Below are 16511 nucleotides of genomic sequence, written 5' to 3'. Positions count from 1 at the left end.
GAAAGGGTTTGCACTGGGCCTCCATTTATAGCTTCCTTTTGATATTTATTTATTTGTTTGTTTGTTTGTTTATCTATTTCATTCCCACCAGGGGTAGCTGACTAGGCACCAGCATGACATGTCCACCACGCCCAGTGGCCATTTTCTCCCTCCCCCTGCCCCACCATCTTTCTATTTTATTTGACAGGACAGAGAGAAATTGAGAGAGAAGCCCAGAATAGGGAGAGAGAAAGACAGACAGGAGCCTGGAATAGGGAGAAAGAAAGACAGACAGACACTTGCAGACCTGCTTCACCACTTGCTTGTGAAGCCTGTGTGTCCCCCCACCCCCGCTGCAGTTGGGAACCAGGGGCTCAAACTTGGGTCTTAGCACATTGTAACCTGTATGCTTAGTCGGATATGCCACCATCCAGTCCCCTTGATGTTGTTTTTAATGAGAAAGAGAAAGAAAAATACATGTAGCTGGGGAGAGGCAGGGCTCGCAGGATGAAGGCTTCTCCATGTTGGAACAGTCATGGAACGTTTTCCTAGGTTTTTCTCTCCAAAGCTGCAGAGAAGCTGTGAGGCTGTGCGTGTGTGAGAGAGGGTACTGTCCTGTGAATTAAAGAAAAATTGGTCCAGTTTTTAAAAACTAATAAGAGCATCATTTGAAATAGAAAATAATAATTTTGTTTTTAAATATTGAATTTATGGGGGGGGGGAACCTTATTCTGAACTCCTTAAAGTAAGTTGAATCTGATGACTACCCTGTCTTGGTTTTCTAAGTTGAGGGCCTGTCTTCAAAGTCTTACAAGAGGCTGGGGAAATAGCATAATGGTTCTGCTAGAGGCTTTTATGCCTGAGACAGCAAAGGTCCCAGGTTCAGTCCCCCAGCACCACTGTAAGCTAGACCTGAGCAGTGTTCTAGTATTTCTCTCTATCTCTCTCATTAAAATGAGGTAAATAAAATGTTCCTTAAAAACTTTTTTAAAAGTCCAACAGGCTTTTCTGAAGTCACAGCACTGCCCAGGAGAAATGGAAGTGTGGGCCAGAGAGACAGTTCTGCTGTTAGAGACGGAGAGATGACCCAGGCAGAGATGTGAGGCCCAAGGTTGGCTCTGAGCAGAAGGCTGGTGCTGTAGCCTGAGCAGAAGCTGCCATCTGACCAGCCAGGCTGCCTCCTCTCGGCCACCCACCACCCCTACCCCGCTGCTGGGCCCTGCTCCCCCTCTCTTTTCTGTCTGCTCTTACCTACAGCTGCTGCTGATTTCATTAGTGATTTAATCATGAATGGCAAGATGATAAGGCAACTGGGGTCAGATTCCACACAACTCCCACCACCAGACTTCCGTGCCCTCGCAGCCCCTCCAGGGGTAGCCACCATTATTCCCCTGAGACTACAGAGAGGGCTTCATTCTATAGATCTGTCTTCTTTTTGAAGCTCATGTGTTTCAGTTCCCTTTTTTAAAATATATATATATTATTGGATAAAGGTAGAAAGTCTGAAGGGATATGAGAGACAGGGAGGGAGAGAAACAGAGAGACACTTCACTCATGAAGATTCCCCCCTGCAGGTGGGGACCAGAGGCTTGAACCTGGGTCCTTGTGCACTGTGATGTGCGCACTCAACCAGATGCACCACTACCTGACCCCTGTCTCAAGTCTCTATTTTCCACACATATGGGTGAAATCATGGTGTGGTTGTCTTTCACTAAACACAGTTCTGGACTGCTGAATCCATTTAATCCCAGAGGACACAGTACAGTCTTCTCTAACTGCTGAACGGTACTCCAGGGGCAGGCAGTGGTGCACCAGGTGAAGGACACAGCACTGAGCTCAGGGACCCGCACAAGGATCCCGGCCCCAGCCCTCCCCTCCCCCGGCTCCCTACCCACCTGCAGGGAGGAAGCTTCACAGGTGGTGAAGCAGGTCTGCAGGTGTCTGTCTTTCTTCCCCATCTCTGTCTTCCCCTCCTCTCTCCATTTCTCTGCCCTGGTCAATAAAAAATGGAGGAAAAATGGCCACCAGGAGCAGTGGATTCATAGTGCTGGCACCAAGCTTAGAGGCAAAAAAACATAAAAAATAGTATTCCATTGAGCATATGTTCCATGACTTTTTATATATATGACTCAAATTAATGATTTTTATCCCATCGCTAAAGACTCTCCCTCCCACCCACCCGCTAACCAACTGAGTTGTCCTCATAGGGTCCCTCCTCTCCCTTCAAAATCTTAAACTTTCAGTCAAGAAAACGGAAAGGCAGCACCAGGAGAGCCCTCAGGCACTTGGGCAAAGATGGCTGCTTTGATCTGATTCACGTCTGGGGCCCCACCTCACTTCCTTTCTGGCAGATGCTTCTTGTTAACCTCCGGACTCCTTGGCTGGAGCCTTTTGCAGCCTCTGGGGCTTGTAGGAAGCAAACCCTCCGCCCTGGGAACCCTCGGCCCATACCCACACAGGAGGCCCATCTTCCGAGTGGACGTGCTTTCCGAGTCTGTCGTCTCAGAGACGCCTCGCCTCTAGGGAGAGGGAGAGAAGAAGATAGTAAGATAGCACACCCATGTGGGAGCAGCCCACGTTCCTTGTTGGATGAGCTTTGAGCGGGGGAAACGTCACGGCTCAGTTCCATCGGCAACATCTTGCTCCGAGTGGAAGGTGCTGGACCGACAGACGGGAGTTCCGTCTAGCTGGGGGTCCCAGGTTCAATCCCCAGCACCATGCTGTGCACCGTGGATGTGCACAGATCCGCAAGGACTCTGCTCCCACTCCTCCATGGGGTCCCTTCAAACGCATAGGACCCTGCATAGACCCTGCATAGGACTGGCGAGTCTCCCCTGTTACTGAGACGCCGGAGGTGACTCTTGCAGTCACATTTAGTTACAGCATTCTGCCTGTTTATTGATTGATTTCACAGTGGTTTGCGATACTATACAGTCCTCGGAGCACAGTGTGTGCACGTGCTGTGCATAAGCGTGTGTGTGAGTGTGTGTGTGTGTGTGTGTGTGTGTGTGTGTGTGTGTGTGCCTGTGCATGTGTGCATGTGTGCATGTGTGCATGTGTGTGTGCACGTGTACAATTCCCCGCGTCTGACTTCTTGTGTCATCAGCTCTGTGTGTGTGGAGGGAGGGCTCTTCCCAGCTCCTCCTCTGGTGACTCGGGGTGACCGGCTTTGTTCCTGGCTGCTCTCCTGGCTGCTCTCCTGGCTGCTCTGGCTCTGACCCCGCCAGCGTGAGCCCAGTTTGTGGAGCTTCAGTCAATGCCTCACCCAGAGCCCCTCCAGAGAGACTCACACACATGACTCACACACACCCAGAATCCTTACATCATTCTATTTCTGGAAAACCAGGCCCTTGGGAATTCGAGCTGTCCTGATTTCATGTTTTATCATTATTTTTTTTTTAAATTAAGGCTGAGTGTGGGTGAAAACCAAAGACAGAGAGAGAGAGAGAGAGAGAGAGAGAGAGAGAGAGGGAGGGAATGAGAGAGAGAGACGGAGGGAGAGAATGAGAGAGGGGGAGAGAATGAGAGAGAGAGAGGATCCACAAACACTCTCAGGGTAATTAGTGTTCAGTCACTCATTTCCTTTTGCTCAGTATCCAACCAGTGTGCCTCACAGCATTTCCTTATTCTGCAGGAATGTGTAAGAGCCCAGGGACAGTGGCTCTATGGGGCAGACTTCCTGTTGAGGGAAACAGGAAGTGCTGGAGTGTCCTGAGGAAGCCTGTGGGGAGAGATTTCTACCACACTGAGGGTGGAGGCCCCAGCCCAGCATGGAGCCTAGAGCTCAGAGCTCAGCAGCTGGTGGGAAGAGAGAGCCTCTCTGGCTTCTGCGTTCCTGTCTTCTCTCTGTCTCTGCAGAGACTCCTAGCAGATGTGGGACGATGGCCAGATGTTGGAGAAATGAGCTCTGAAATGCTGCAGGGCCATTTTGTACCTTCCCACAGCATAAGACCAGCTCAGGGCAGCTGAGAGGAGAGGGAGAAGGGAAAGGGAAGAGGGAAGATGGAAGAGGGAGAGGAAGAGGGGAGAGGGGGACAGAGAGAGGGAAAGGGAAAAAGAGGGAGAGGGAGAGGGAGAGGGGAGAGGGGAGAGGGAGAGGGGAGAGAGAGGGGAGAGGGAGGGGGGAGAGAGGAGAGGGGAGAGAGAGGGGAGAGGGAGAGGGGAGAGAGAGGGGAGAGGGAGAGGGAGAGGGAGAGGGGAGAGAGAGGGGAGAGGGAGAGGGGAGAGAGAGGGGAGAGGGAGAGGGGAGAGAGGAGAGGGGAGAGAGAGGGGAGAGGGAGAGAGAGGGGAGAGGGAGAGGGGAGAGAGAGGGGAGAGGGAGAGGGGAGAGGGAGAGGGGAGAGGGAGAGGGGAGAGGGAGGGGAGAGGGAGAGGAGAGGGAGAGGGGAGAGGGAGAGGGGAGAGGGAGAGGGGAAAGAGAGAGGAGAGAGGGGAGAGGGAGAGGGGAGAGAGAGGGGAGAGGGAGAAGGGAAAGAGAGAGGGGAGAGGGGTGAGGGGAGAGGGGAGAGAAGGGAAAGGGAGAAGGGAGAGGGGAAAGGGGAGAGAGAGGGGAGAGGGAGAGGGGAGAGGGAGAGGCACTGACAGAGAGCTTGTTTTCTCTCCAAATGGAGTCACGGACAGTGAGGGCTTGATGCCAGACTGGGTTTGTAAGGTCTAGTTCAAAGCTAAAATCAGAGGAGAATGCTACAAAGCCACATGAAAAACAAAAACCGTGAAAAGGGCGGTTCATGGAGAGTGTGGATGGGAGTGAGACCTCTGAGGAGGCCCTGACTTCACTTTGCTTTGCCTCTATTCTCCCCTTTCTTGGGTCAGGTTGATTAATTTTTTTAAATTTACTTATAAAATAAAAAATACTGACAAGACCATAGGATAAAAAGGGTACAATTCTCACTACCAGAGTTCCGTATTGAGGTTCATTTTTCTTTGGTCACTTAGCTTTAACATTTCAGAACTGGGGGCCAGGTGGTGGCACATCTGAAGGAGCGCTCACATTACAGTATGCAAGGACCCAGGTTCAAGTCCCTGGTCCCCATCTGCGGGGGGAAGAGGGGGGACAGCTCCGTGAGTGATGAGATAGGTCTCGTGGACCAGGAAGTGGTGCAGTGGATAAAGCACTCTCAAGAATGAGGTTCTGAGTTCAGTCCCTGGCAGCACCTGTACCAGAGTGATGACTGATTATTTCTCCTTCTGTGTTTCTCATTAATAAATAAATACAATATTTTTAAAAAAGAAAAAGAAACAGGTCTGCAAGTGTTCCTCTGTCTCCCCAAATCCCTCATTTCAGTCTCTCTGTCCTGTCAAGTAAAAAAAAAAGGTTTTTAAAAAAGATATTTCTTTTTTATTTTTTCATTTATTTACTAATGAGAAAGATAGGAGGAGAGAGAGAAAGAACCAGATAACACTCTGGTACATGTGCTGCTGGGGATTGAACTCGGGACCTCATACTTGAGAATCCAATGTTTTATCCATTGCACCACCTCCCAGACCACTAAAAAAGATATTTCAAAGCTACCTTTGAATTTCACAGGCAGCAATGGTGGTCCTATAGTGACTGTTCTCTCTGTCTCTCTGTCTCTCTGTCTCTCTCTTCCTCCCACTATTTCTCTCTCTCATCCTCGATCTAAATGAAGGGGGAAAATGGTTCCTAGGACCTGTGGATTCTTGCAGGCACTGGGCCCCAGAAATAATCCCAGTGGTACAAACATAAGCAAACAAAAAAAGAAAAAATAAATAAAGTGCAGGTCTTAGCCTACAAATGTGAACAGAAATCCAACAGCCATGCACAGACTCAGAGCATAGTCCTAGGCAAGCTGAGGTCTGCTGGGGAGGGGACGTGGGAAGCAGAAACGTCCGCCAGAGTCATCTTGCTAACTCAGAGGTGTCTGCCAGAGTGCACCTGTTCTCGCCTCTTTTTAAAAAATATTTTAATGCTTTATTTATTATTGGATAGAAACAAAGATAATTCGAGAGAGGAGGAGGAGACTGAGAGGGAAAGAGACAGAGAGACACCTACAGCCTTGCTTGATCACTCATGAAGCTTTCCCCCTGCAGGTGGGGGGGAAGGGGCTTGAACTCAGGTCCTTGCGCACTGTGATATGTGCACTTAACCAGGTGTGCAACCAACTGGCCCCTTAATATTTTTTATTTCATTTTTAATCAGAGAGAGAGAGAGATACAGTGGGAATTAAAGAGAGAAAGACCAGAGCCCTGCACAGCTCTGGCTGATGGTGGTGATGAGGGCTGAACCTGGGACCTCAGAGCCCACAGGCAGGAGAGTCTTTGTAGAACCATCCTGCTGCCTCCCCAGCTCCTGATGGAAGCCCGCTCAGTGTCCTTAATATTAAATAGCAAAGCTACCAAGCTAACACAGCACCCACCTCCCTCTCAGATGCCCCAGCCCGCTTCACGTGAGCCTGAAGGCTCCCTGGCCCCTCGGTCCCAGCCCTGAAACAGTCCCTCACGTGGAAAGATCTGGATCAAGGCACCCCGGAAGCGCAGAGGCTCCCGGGAGCCAAACCCTCATTAGAATTCGTACCCGCAGCTGCCACCTCCACCAGGGGACCCAGATCAAGTCCACCTTTGTTCCTGCACAAGCAGCTCAGACTTCCTGGCAGCCCTGGCGGATTACTCAGTCATGTACCAGGCCTTGAGAACGGTCCACTGTTCCCCCAACAAAACAAGCATTCAGAAGGCAAGCCCGGCTCCCCGGCCAGCCCAGGCTGGGGACAGTGAATGGCCCCCGTCCCCCAGCAATGGTCTCTGTGGGAAAGGCAGTGATGTCACCCTGAATGCACGCCTGGTCTGGCCCCCTGTCCCTCCCTCCCTCTGGAGCCTGGAGCCTGGTTCACTTTCTCCTCTTTCCCTGGCTCCCGGGCCCCGGGCCCCTCCCTCCTGGCCCCTTGCAGGCCATTATTCTGTTTTTTCAAATGTTCCAGCTCAAATCCACAAGAGGCCCTCCACACAGTGACTGCCATGGTAACTGTGGGCCCAGGGACTTGAGGGCTTTGCAAAGGGAGGCAAGAATGGGGGCTGAGGGCAGTTTGGATGAAAGCACCAAGGCAGGGCTGGGAGGCCAGTGGAAGGAAGAGGGGCCTTGACAAGCAAGTCAGGCACCCTTCACAGCCCAGCTTCCTTAAAGAGAAGATCTTTATTTATTTTGGATTGAGAAGAGAGAAGCTGAGAGGGGAGGAGAGAGAGATAGAGAGATACCTGTAGCCCTGCTTCACCACATGTAAAGCTTCCTGCAGGTGGGGACTGGGGGCTTGAACCTGGGTCCCTGAGTATCATAATGTGTATCCTCAGCCTGGCATGCCACACCCAGCCCCTACACCCAGCTGCCAAAACAGAACCGAGTTGTTTTTATTGGTTGTTTTTAGTCCTCCCCCCCCCCCCCCCCCCGCCAGCACTGCTCAGCTAGGGCTTATGGTGGTGCAGGGGTTTAAACCTGGGACTTTGGAGCTTCAGGCATGGGAGTCTCTTTACATAACCATTATGCTATCTACCCCCCCAACAATTTATTTTATTATTATTTTAATTTTTATGTATGTACTTATTTTTACCAGAGCTTTGGCTTAGGGTGGTGCTGGGAATTGACCCTGAAACCTTTGGTATCTCAGGCAGGAAAGGTTTTCTGCATCACCATTAAGCTGTCTCCCCAGCTTCTGAAGACAGACCCGAGGGTGGAGTCACTGGGTTTGGGGGACAAATGAGGTTTGAGGGCAGAAGCAGCCTCCCGGTTTAGAGAAAACAACTCCCAAACCTTTCGGCCCGGCCTTCTAAGGGCCAGAGGCCAAGGGAGAGGCTTGTGCCTGGATGGGGAGGCAGGAGAGACCGAGCTGCGGGCTAGGATGGAGGAGCAGGTGGAGCGCACCCCTTGCTACTTGTCAGACGCGGTATAAGCGGTGGCACCCCACAGCACCGTGGCTGCACGGCGTGGGGGTGGAGGGGATGGTGAGCCCCGGTGCTCCACGGTGGGGCGGGGTCTGCCTCCCCTCCTCCCTCCACTTTCTGTCTTCAAATTAAATTAAAAAAAAAAAAAAAGGATCAAGTGGGGCCAGGCAGTGGCGCACCTGGTTAAGTGCTCACATTACAATGCACAAAGACCCAGGTTCAAACCCCCCGGTCCCCACCTGCAGGGGGGAAGCTTCATGAGCGGTGGAGCAGGGCTGCAGGTGTCTCTCTGTCTCCCTCTCTGTCTCCCCTTCTCTGCCCTCAATTTATCTCTTTCCTGTCAAGTATCAGGAAAAGAAATTAACGTGAATGTTTATTTGCCAAGTAGCAGCTCTGCCCGCCCCAGGCAGAGGGCAGGGCCAGCCCTGGGACTCACGGTCTCTGCCTGCAGGACGCCAGCCTTCTCTCTCCTGCTCCGGCATTGGGCACAGATGGACCCTGGGCCCGGGGCTGCTGCCTGTCTGTGCGCCACTTGCACGTCTGTGAAACTTCTCCTCTTTGGGAGGTTTGGCAGAGGCAAGAAACCACACAGATGCAAGATGCTGGGAGGTCCCAGAGGAGTATGGCATCACGGCACAGGCCTTGTCCGCCTCAGCCCCAGAGCAACGTGCCACTCTTACTCCCTCTCGTGAAAACCGGGACACCCGGGCTCGGGGTGTGGGTCCACCTGCCAGTGTCCATGGCCAGTGGAGAAGCAATTACAGAAGCCGGAACTCCCACCTTCTGCACCTCATAAAGAATGTATCCCACAATCTGGTCAATTATTACTAAGTTACTAGTAAAGCAAAATTAAAAATAAAACATTATAAGGTTAATTTTTTTTAAAAAAGAATTTTGGTCCACACTCCTGGGGGGGGGAGGAGTATTAAGAGAAGATGACCAGAGGGCTCTGAACCCCAACTTCATCAGGACTAAAGAAGAGGGGGGAAAAAGAAGGACGTTCAACAGCAGTAACAGATGTAGGTGTGGCTTAGAAAGGAGGAGGAGGCAGAACCATAGAAAAAGTGGATAGATAGATAGATAGATAGATAGATAGATAGATAGATAGGCAGGCAGACAGACAGACAGATAGATAGATAGGTAGACAGACAAAGAGATAGTAGATAGATAGACAGACAAGCAGATAGATAGATAGATAGATAGATAGATAGATAGATAGATAGATAGATAGATAGGCAGGCAGACAGACAGACAGATAGATAGATAGGTAGACAGACAAAGAGATAGTAGATAGATAGACAAGCAGATAGATAGATAGATAGATAGATAGATAGATAGATAGATAGATAGTTACTGAAATAGCAGTCAACCTATGTCTGTGACTTTGGGAGAAGTACTGCAGTTTCCAGTAGAGGGAGTGGGGACACAGAGCTCTGGGGGTGGGAACTATATGGAATTATACCCCTGGTATCTTACAGCTTTGTAACTCAATATTAAATCACTAATAAAATAAATTAAAATAAATAAAATGGTCAAATATATGTATATAAATATAAATAGTTATAGAGGTAATAGTTAACCCATGTCTGGGACCTTGGGAGAACCACTGCAGTTTCCAGTGGAGGCAATCTTCTTCTTCTAGCATTTGCCCTTCTTCCATAGCCAGTCAACAGCGTCAGGTTGAGCCTGATGGGAATGGGGGACACAGAGCTCTGGGGGTGGGAACAGTGTGGAGTTAGACCCCTGTTATATTATAATTTTGTAAATCAATGTTGTCACTGATAAAATCAAAATAAAAAAAAAATTCAAGGGACTGGGTGGGGATGCACTTTGTGGAGCACACACGTTACAGTGTGAAGGACCCAGGTTCAAATCCCAGTCACCACCTGCCATGGGGAAAGTTTCGAGTGGTGAAGCTGGGCTGTAGGCGTCTCTCTCTGTCTTGCTCCCACTCTATCTCCTCTTCCTTCTCAATTTCTCTCTGTCTCTACCCAAGACTAGATACATAAATAAAATCTTTTTAAAAAGGTTTAAAAAGTCACTGCATCTTGGGGCCAGGCGGTGGCCCACCTGGTAGAGCAGGAGTGTCTATGCTGACGTCACAGATGGGACCCGGTTCAAGCCCCTGGTCCTCATGTGCAGGGAAGGCTTTCTGAGTGGAGCAGGTGTCTTCCTCTCTCTCTCCTTCTCTGCCTCCCCTCCCCTCTCACTTTCTCTCTTTCTCTCTACAAGAAAGAAAAGGAAAGAAATAAATGAATGCATCAGGGGGGAAGACCGACCAGGAGCAAACAGGACATGCAGGGCTGTGGTTCCTGGCGGGACCGTGCGTCACACGTAACCAGAGTGCTGCTCTGACGTCTCTCTCTCTGTCTCTGTCTCTCTCTTCCCTGATGTGAAGCTTGTTCTCACATAGAGAAGAAATGCTGTACGTGTTTCTAAAAAGGTGAAAGCAAGTGATGAAGCAGGGGAGTGTTGACTGTGATGATCCCACCGCGAAGAGCAGGGGAAATGCTGGCCAAGCTGGGGGACATGCAGACAGACAGACAGACGGAGGCCGGGGGTGGGGGGTCCTCCAAGTGTGAGCGGCCCCAAGGGTCTCGTGGTCTGTCTGGGTTACGGGACAAGTGTCTGGGTTATGGGACAAGTTAGACCCAAATATGCACCCTGCAAGGGAGCGCCAGCTCTCCCTAAGAGGACTAGGCCTTCATCTGAACAACAGCTAGAAATTGCCAAGGACAGGATTTCTCTTCTTTATCAGGAGATCAATGGTTTACAGTTGACATTAAGCTGCAGTAGTCACGTGTACACGTGTAACGTTTCTCAGTTTTCCACATAACAATCTAACCCCACCTCCAGCTACTCCTCTGCCATTTAGAAAAACAATACATTTTATTAGTTTTCTTTTCATAAAGAGAAAGATACAGAGAGAGACCAGAACACTGCTCAGCTCTGGCTTATGAGGGTGCTGGGGACTGAACCTGGGATTTTAGGACATCAGGCAGGAGAGCTTTTTTGCAGAACCATCATGCTGTTCCCCCAGCTCACAAGAATAGGAATCTGAGGAGCCAGGCAGTGGCACACCAGGTTAAGCGCACAGTACCAAGCACAAGGACCTGCACACGGATCTGGGTTCGAGCCCCCTCTCCCCACCTGCAGGGGGGAAGCTTCACAGGTGGTGAAGCAGGTCTGCAGATGTCTCTCTTTCTCTCTCTCCTTCTCCTCTCTCAATTTCTCTCTGTTCTGTCCAATAAAATGGAAAAAATGGCCTCCAGGAGCAGTGGATTCACAGGGCCGGCACCGATCCCCAGTGATAACCCTGGAGGCAAAAGTGGGGCATGGAGGGGAGGTCTGGAAGTAACATAAGACAGAAACCTGGTCACTAGTACATGCCAGCTGCCACCACCCAGCTCTGCACCATAAACCCCAGATTAGCGCTGACCCTGGCTATCATCAGCTCGCCGTAGTTTCTGCCATGCCAGGAGCCCCAGATATGCTGTCAGCTGTCGGTATAAATGAATGAATAAAAATAATGGAGAACGGTCTGTTGGCCTCTAATGGAACTTTGCACTCCTCACAAAAAAAGCAATTCTATTTTCTTATTTGAAACTGACTTAAAGGATAATTCTAAGGTGAATAAATCACTTCATTAATTCATCCATTCAATTACTAACGCAACAACAACAACAACAAAAACCTGGCATACAGAACAAAATGGGAAAACACTCTCAGAATTTCCTCCTTAACGCCTCTCCCTTTGTCTCAGGTGACCTGTGATGGATCGTCCAGTCACTGACGCGGGTCTGTCCCACGCTCCCCAGAATGGATGCTGTGCTCCGAGGCCGGGGACCGCTCTGCGGATTCATCAGCCAGGGGATCAGCTGTCCGGGTGAGTCAGTGAGAGTTATTGCTACAAAAGAAAAACAAGAGGCCGCTCGCTTCTCCTCCTTGACAATCAGAAAACCTTCTTCTGTGAACAAATTAACTTACTCGGATGTAGAAGGCAGACGGCTGATGTAAGTGACACATTTCTTAGACTAGTGTTTTCTAACCTGAACTACATCTAAGTCCAAGGGGGGTGGGAGGGAGAGAGAGAGGGAGAGGGAGAGGGAGAGGGAGAGGGAGAGGGAGAGGGAGAGGGAGAGGGAGAGGGAGAGGGAGAGGGAGAGGGAGAGGGAGAGGGAGAGGGAGAGGAAGGACCTCGGCAATACAGACTCTTTTTTTTTTTTGCTTCCAGGGATATTGCTGGGGCTCGGTGCCAGCACTACAAACCCCTGCTCCTGGCAGCCATCTTTTCCATTTTATTAGACAGGATTGAGAAAGGAGGGAGAAATAGAGAGGGAGAGAGAAAGAAAAAGACCTGCAGACCTGCTTTGCTGTTTGTGAAGCATCCTCCCTGCAGGTGGGGAGCCAGGGGCTCGAACCCAGATCCTTGCCCTCAGTCGGCCTTCTGTGCGCTTAAGCAGGTGCACCCCTGCCAGCCCCCAGACAATACGGATTCGAATACAGGACTAGGTGGTGAGATTTCACGATATCTGAGAGGAATCCTGCACAATGGCCGTGTGACACTCACTCTGGGAAAGCAAGATCTGCCCAGCATTCCTCACTCAGTCAATGCAATTTCCCAGAGCCCTTCCATAAAGACGGTGAAGTTCTAACAGCCAAGCCCGAGAAAGCATTTGACAAGCGCTCACAGAAAGTCTGTCGTGAATCTGCTCTCATGATGAGGACTCTCAGTACCGAAGACAGAAAGAATCGTCCTCAACAAGACAAAGAACAGTTTTGAAAACCTCACAAGCAAAGTAATTAGCAGACAAAGAAGGGATTACTCCCCCTGACAGGGATGAGGGCCCAGACTGCACTTTCTCAACATAGCATTCAAATTCTGGCCTCAGCAGCCACTTAGGGAAAGCAGAGACAGCCCATGCAGAGTAAAAAAAGGAAATGGAAGTGGATTTATTTGTGAATGGCATGCCTGTGTGTGGAGAGATCCCCAAGGGATATTAAAAACAGAAACGGAAAAGTAATAAGTGACTTCACAAGCCACAAAGAAAACAATAACATTACTATATTCTCACCCCAGACTTGCAGAAACCAAACTTGAAATCACCAGATTTGCAATTTTCCTGAAAGAATGAGATGCACTGCTATAAACTTAGAAAAACATACAAAATCTGTAAGACAGAAAAATATATCAAATGCTGATGAAAGAAGTCAAGTAAGGCATAAATAAGTGAAGATCCACACAATACCCAGGACTGGAAATTCAGCCCAGTAGAGGTATCTGTTTATTCGGAACTGACCTACAGAGTTCACGAGGTTCTTCCAGTAGTGCAAGATTTTCTGCAGATATAATAAAGCTATCATTTAAACTCTAACGTTTAAACAGAGAGGAAAAGACAGAGTGTGCAATAAATAAAGAAAGCAGGAGAACATTTGATTTCCAGACTTACTCTGTTGCTCTTGAATCCAAGAGAGTGCACTAAGGAACTAAAAAACAAAACAGTGATCAAAGAAAGGGTATAAAGACCCCAAATAGACCCGCACAGATGTGGCTGACTAGATTTTTGTCTGGTTACTTTATTCTTTAGCAGCACACTGCTCAGCTCTGGCTTCTGGTGGTCTTGTTGACAGGAACTAGAACCTCAGGCATGAAAGTCTGTAGCTTGAATCACTGCGTCATCTCCACCCCCATCCCCAACTGAACTTTTAAACAATTGCAAAAACGGTAGAGGAAGGACAGACTTGCGGATGACAGCTGCTGGAACAACTGGATATCAATAAGCAAAGAATAGCGACAACAGTGGCAACTGCAACCCAGAGTCCCCTGCAGAAATCAGCTCAAATAGATCATGAACTTCAGGGCAAGGTGGGAAATGATAGAAAACTGGTTTTAAATTAAAAAGGCAGGGGTGGGTGATGTTACCAAGAGCAAGGACCCAGGTTTGAGCCCCCGCCCCCCACCTGCAAGGGGTCTGCTCCATGAGCGGTGAAGCAGGTCTGCAGGTGTCTCTCTCTCTCTCTCTTTCTCTCCTCTCTCTCTCTCTCTCTCTCTCTCTCTCTCTCTCTCGCTCTTGCTCTCGCTCTCTCTCAATTTCTCTAGGTCCTATATAATGAAATTTAGAAAGAAATAAAAAATGGAAGAAAATGGACACCAGGAACAGCAGCTCTGGCACTGAGCCCCAGCGATAACTCTGTTGGCAAAAAAAAAAAAAAAAGAAGTTTTAAATTAAAAATTAAAACCTACCATAGTCTACACACCTTGGTACCAAAAGTGTATGCCCTGGAAGAAAATAAATCATGAGCTGCACCTGAGCCAAGTTTGTGATTTTTCTGTGCAGCAGACCTTGTTAAGAGAATGAAATACAGTACCAACCAAGAAGAAGAGGAAAACTCCCGTTGGATGAAGGTCTTGGAAAGAAGGGCGGACGCACAGCAGCAGACGTGCCGCCAGTCCACAGGCGGGACACAGGAGCTGGAGCACAGCGGGGACTGAACCGGGACAGAGAGGCTCAGGCCCCGCGCTGGGGATGTGCAAGTCAAGGGCAGCAGCAGACACGGCTCCTCCTCTGTCAGGACCGCTGAGATGAAGAGCAGGGGGTCAGACACCCGAGACTCACCAAAGTCTTACGCACGGCGGGCGGGTCGCAAACTAACGCCAGCTCAGGGGCCTCCACTCAGACTGGCAACTCGGCCATGGAATAGGAGGAGAGGAGGGAGAAAAAAAGGAGGAAGAAGCAAGAGAGAGAGAGAAAGAGAGAGAAAGAGAGAGGGAGAGATATAAAGAGAAAGAGGGAGAGAGATAAAGAGAAAGAGATAGAGAGAGGGAGAGAGATAGAAAGAGAGAGGGAGAGAGATAAAGAGAAAGAGAGTGACAAAGAGAACAAAAGAGAGAAATAAAAAGGGAGAGAGAGAGAGAGGAAGGAAGAAAGGAAGGAAGGAAGGAAGGAAGGAAGGAAGGAAGGAAGGAAGGAAGGAAGGGGGCTGGGCGGTGGGGCACCTGGCTGAGCGCACATGTTACAGTGCACAGGGACCCGGGTTCAAGCCCCCAGTCCCCACCTGCAGGGGCAAGTTTCATGAGCAGTGAAGCAGGGCTGCAGGTGTCTGTCTGTCTCTCTCCCTCTCCTTCTTCCCCCTTCTCTCCCTACTCTTTCAATTTCTGTCTGTCTCTATCCAACAATAAATAAAATTACCTTTAAAAAACATCATCTTCAAGCTCCATCCCCAGTAAAATGAAAAGTAAGAATTTTTCTTGCAAAAACAAACAAGCCCAGAGCTCACCCTCATGAGCCTGTAGCCAGGTGCCGTGTGGCACGTGGTGCAAAGCTCCAGTGGCAAAAAGTCCTAATGTTGTTCTTGGCATTTATTCAGGGCTGACACTTTCCAACTGCCCTCTGGGAAATCCGCATTTGGAACTTAAATCTGGGAGGCCAGCTGGCAGTGCACCTGGTTGAATGCACACGTCACAGGGTGCAAGGACCCAAGTTCAAGGCCCCGGTCCCCACCTGTGGGGGGGGGGGATCTTCACAAGTGGTGAAGCAGGGCTGCATATGTCTCTCTGTCTCTCTCCCTCTCTATCTCCCTCTTCCCTTCAATTTCTGGCTGTCTCTAGCCAATAAATAAATAAATAAAGATAGTAAAGATGGTTAAAAAGAGAGAGGCCTGTGGTCCAAAACACAGCTCCAGGCTGAGCCTCTGTGGTGGGAGTTTCCCTCAGGACTAGAGCCGGCCCTGCAGGAAAAGCCAGACCTGAAGAGGATGCCACAGGGCGTGTCCTCCAGGGCTTTTCTGATCTCCGTTACTGCAGTCTTCAAACCTCGCATTAAGTCTTACGCTCATACTGAAGTGACCGCTGTTAGTGATGTCCACGGGGCCCCACTTTCCTCTTTTGTTTGTTGTCATTTGCAGGCATAATGTACCATGTGTTCCCAACATTTATTAATAAAAATTTATTGAAACATGAAAAAAATGTCAAGGATGTCAGACCAGCCAAGTGTGAGCAGAGCACTTGGAATTCAGCTCAGTCTGTGCACAAGGTGCCTCCTTGCTGGGGCTCATGACTGCCAAGACATGATGGAACCTCCAGGGACCCTAGAGGGCTGTGCTCTGCCGTCAGCTCTGAGCGGGACCCAGGACCCAGGACCCAGGACCCAGGATCCAGGATCCAGGATCCAGGACTCAGGACCCAGGACTCAGGACCCAGGACCTAGGACTCAGGACCCAGAACCCAGGACCCAGGACCCAGGACCCAGGACGCAGGACCCAAGTCTCAGGACCCAGGATCCAGGACCCAAGTCTCAGGATCCAGGACCCAAAACTCAGGACCCAGGACCCAGAATGTAGGACCCAGGACTCAGGATACAGGACTCAGGACCCAAGTCTCAGTACCCAGGACCCAGCAGCCAGGACCCAAGTCTCAGGACCCAGGGACCCAGGACCCAGGACCCAAGACCCAAGTCTCAGGATCCAGGACCCAAAACTCAGGACCCAGGACCCAGGACCCAGAATGCAGGACCCAGGATTCAGGATACAGGACTCAGGACCCAAGTCTCAGTACCCAGGACCCAGCAGCCAGGACCCAAGTCTCAGGACCCAGGGACCCAGGACCCAGGACCCAAGACCCAAGTCTCAGGATCCAGGACCCA

At 50.0% G+C, this 16511-nt stretch overlaps 2 long non-coding RNA genes across 10 annotated transcripts in view; one reads left to right on the top strand and one right to left on the bottom strand.

Moving 5' to 3' along the window:
- The window catches only part of LOC107522873 (uncharacterized), a 725389-nt gene that overhangs the window by 561558 nt on the left and 147320 nt on the right, over positions 1–16511 (top strand). The window lies entirely within an intron of this gene.
- LOC132542616 (uncharacterized) lies at positions 4779–13786 on the bottom strand. 9 transcript variants are annotated; one of them, XR_009553575.1, is made up of 6 exons: positions 13320–13786; positions 13170–13209; positions 12235–13040; positions 11638–11776; positions 8109–8206; positions 4779–5273 (listed from the first exon to the last, which is right to left on the bottom strand). It is a non-coding gene; the product is annotated as an uncharacterized LOC132542616 (long non-coding RNA). The 9 variants fall into 9 exon arrangements; XR_009553578.1 differs by having other exon boundaries at positions 4779–5012; XR_009553577.1 differs by lacking the exon at positions 8109–8206.

The sequence above is a fragment of the Erinaceus europaeus genome, chromosome 13 (assembly GCF_950295315.1).
Source record: "Erinaceus europaeus chromosome 13, mEriEur2.1, whole genome shotgun sequence".
NCBI classification, from domain to species: Eukaryota; Metazoa; Chordata; class Mammalia; order Eulipotyphla; family Erinaceidae; genus Erinaceus; species Erinaceus europaeus.
This window is presented reverse-complemented; position numbering and strand designations above follow the sequence as displayed.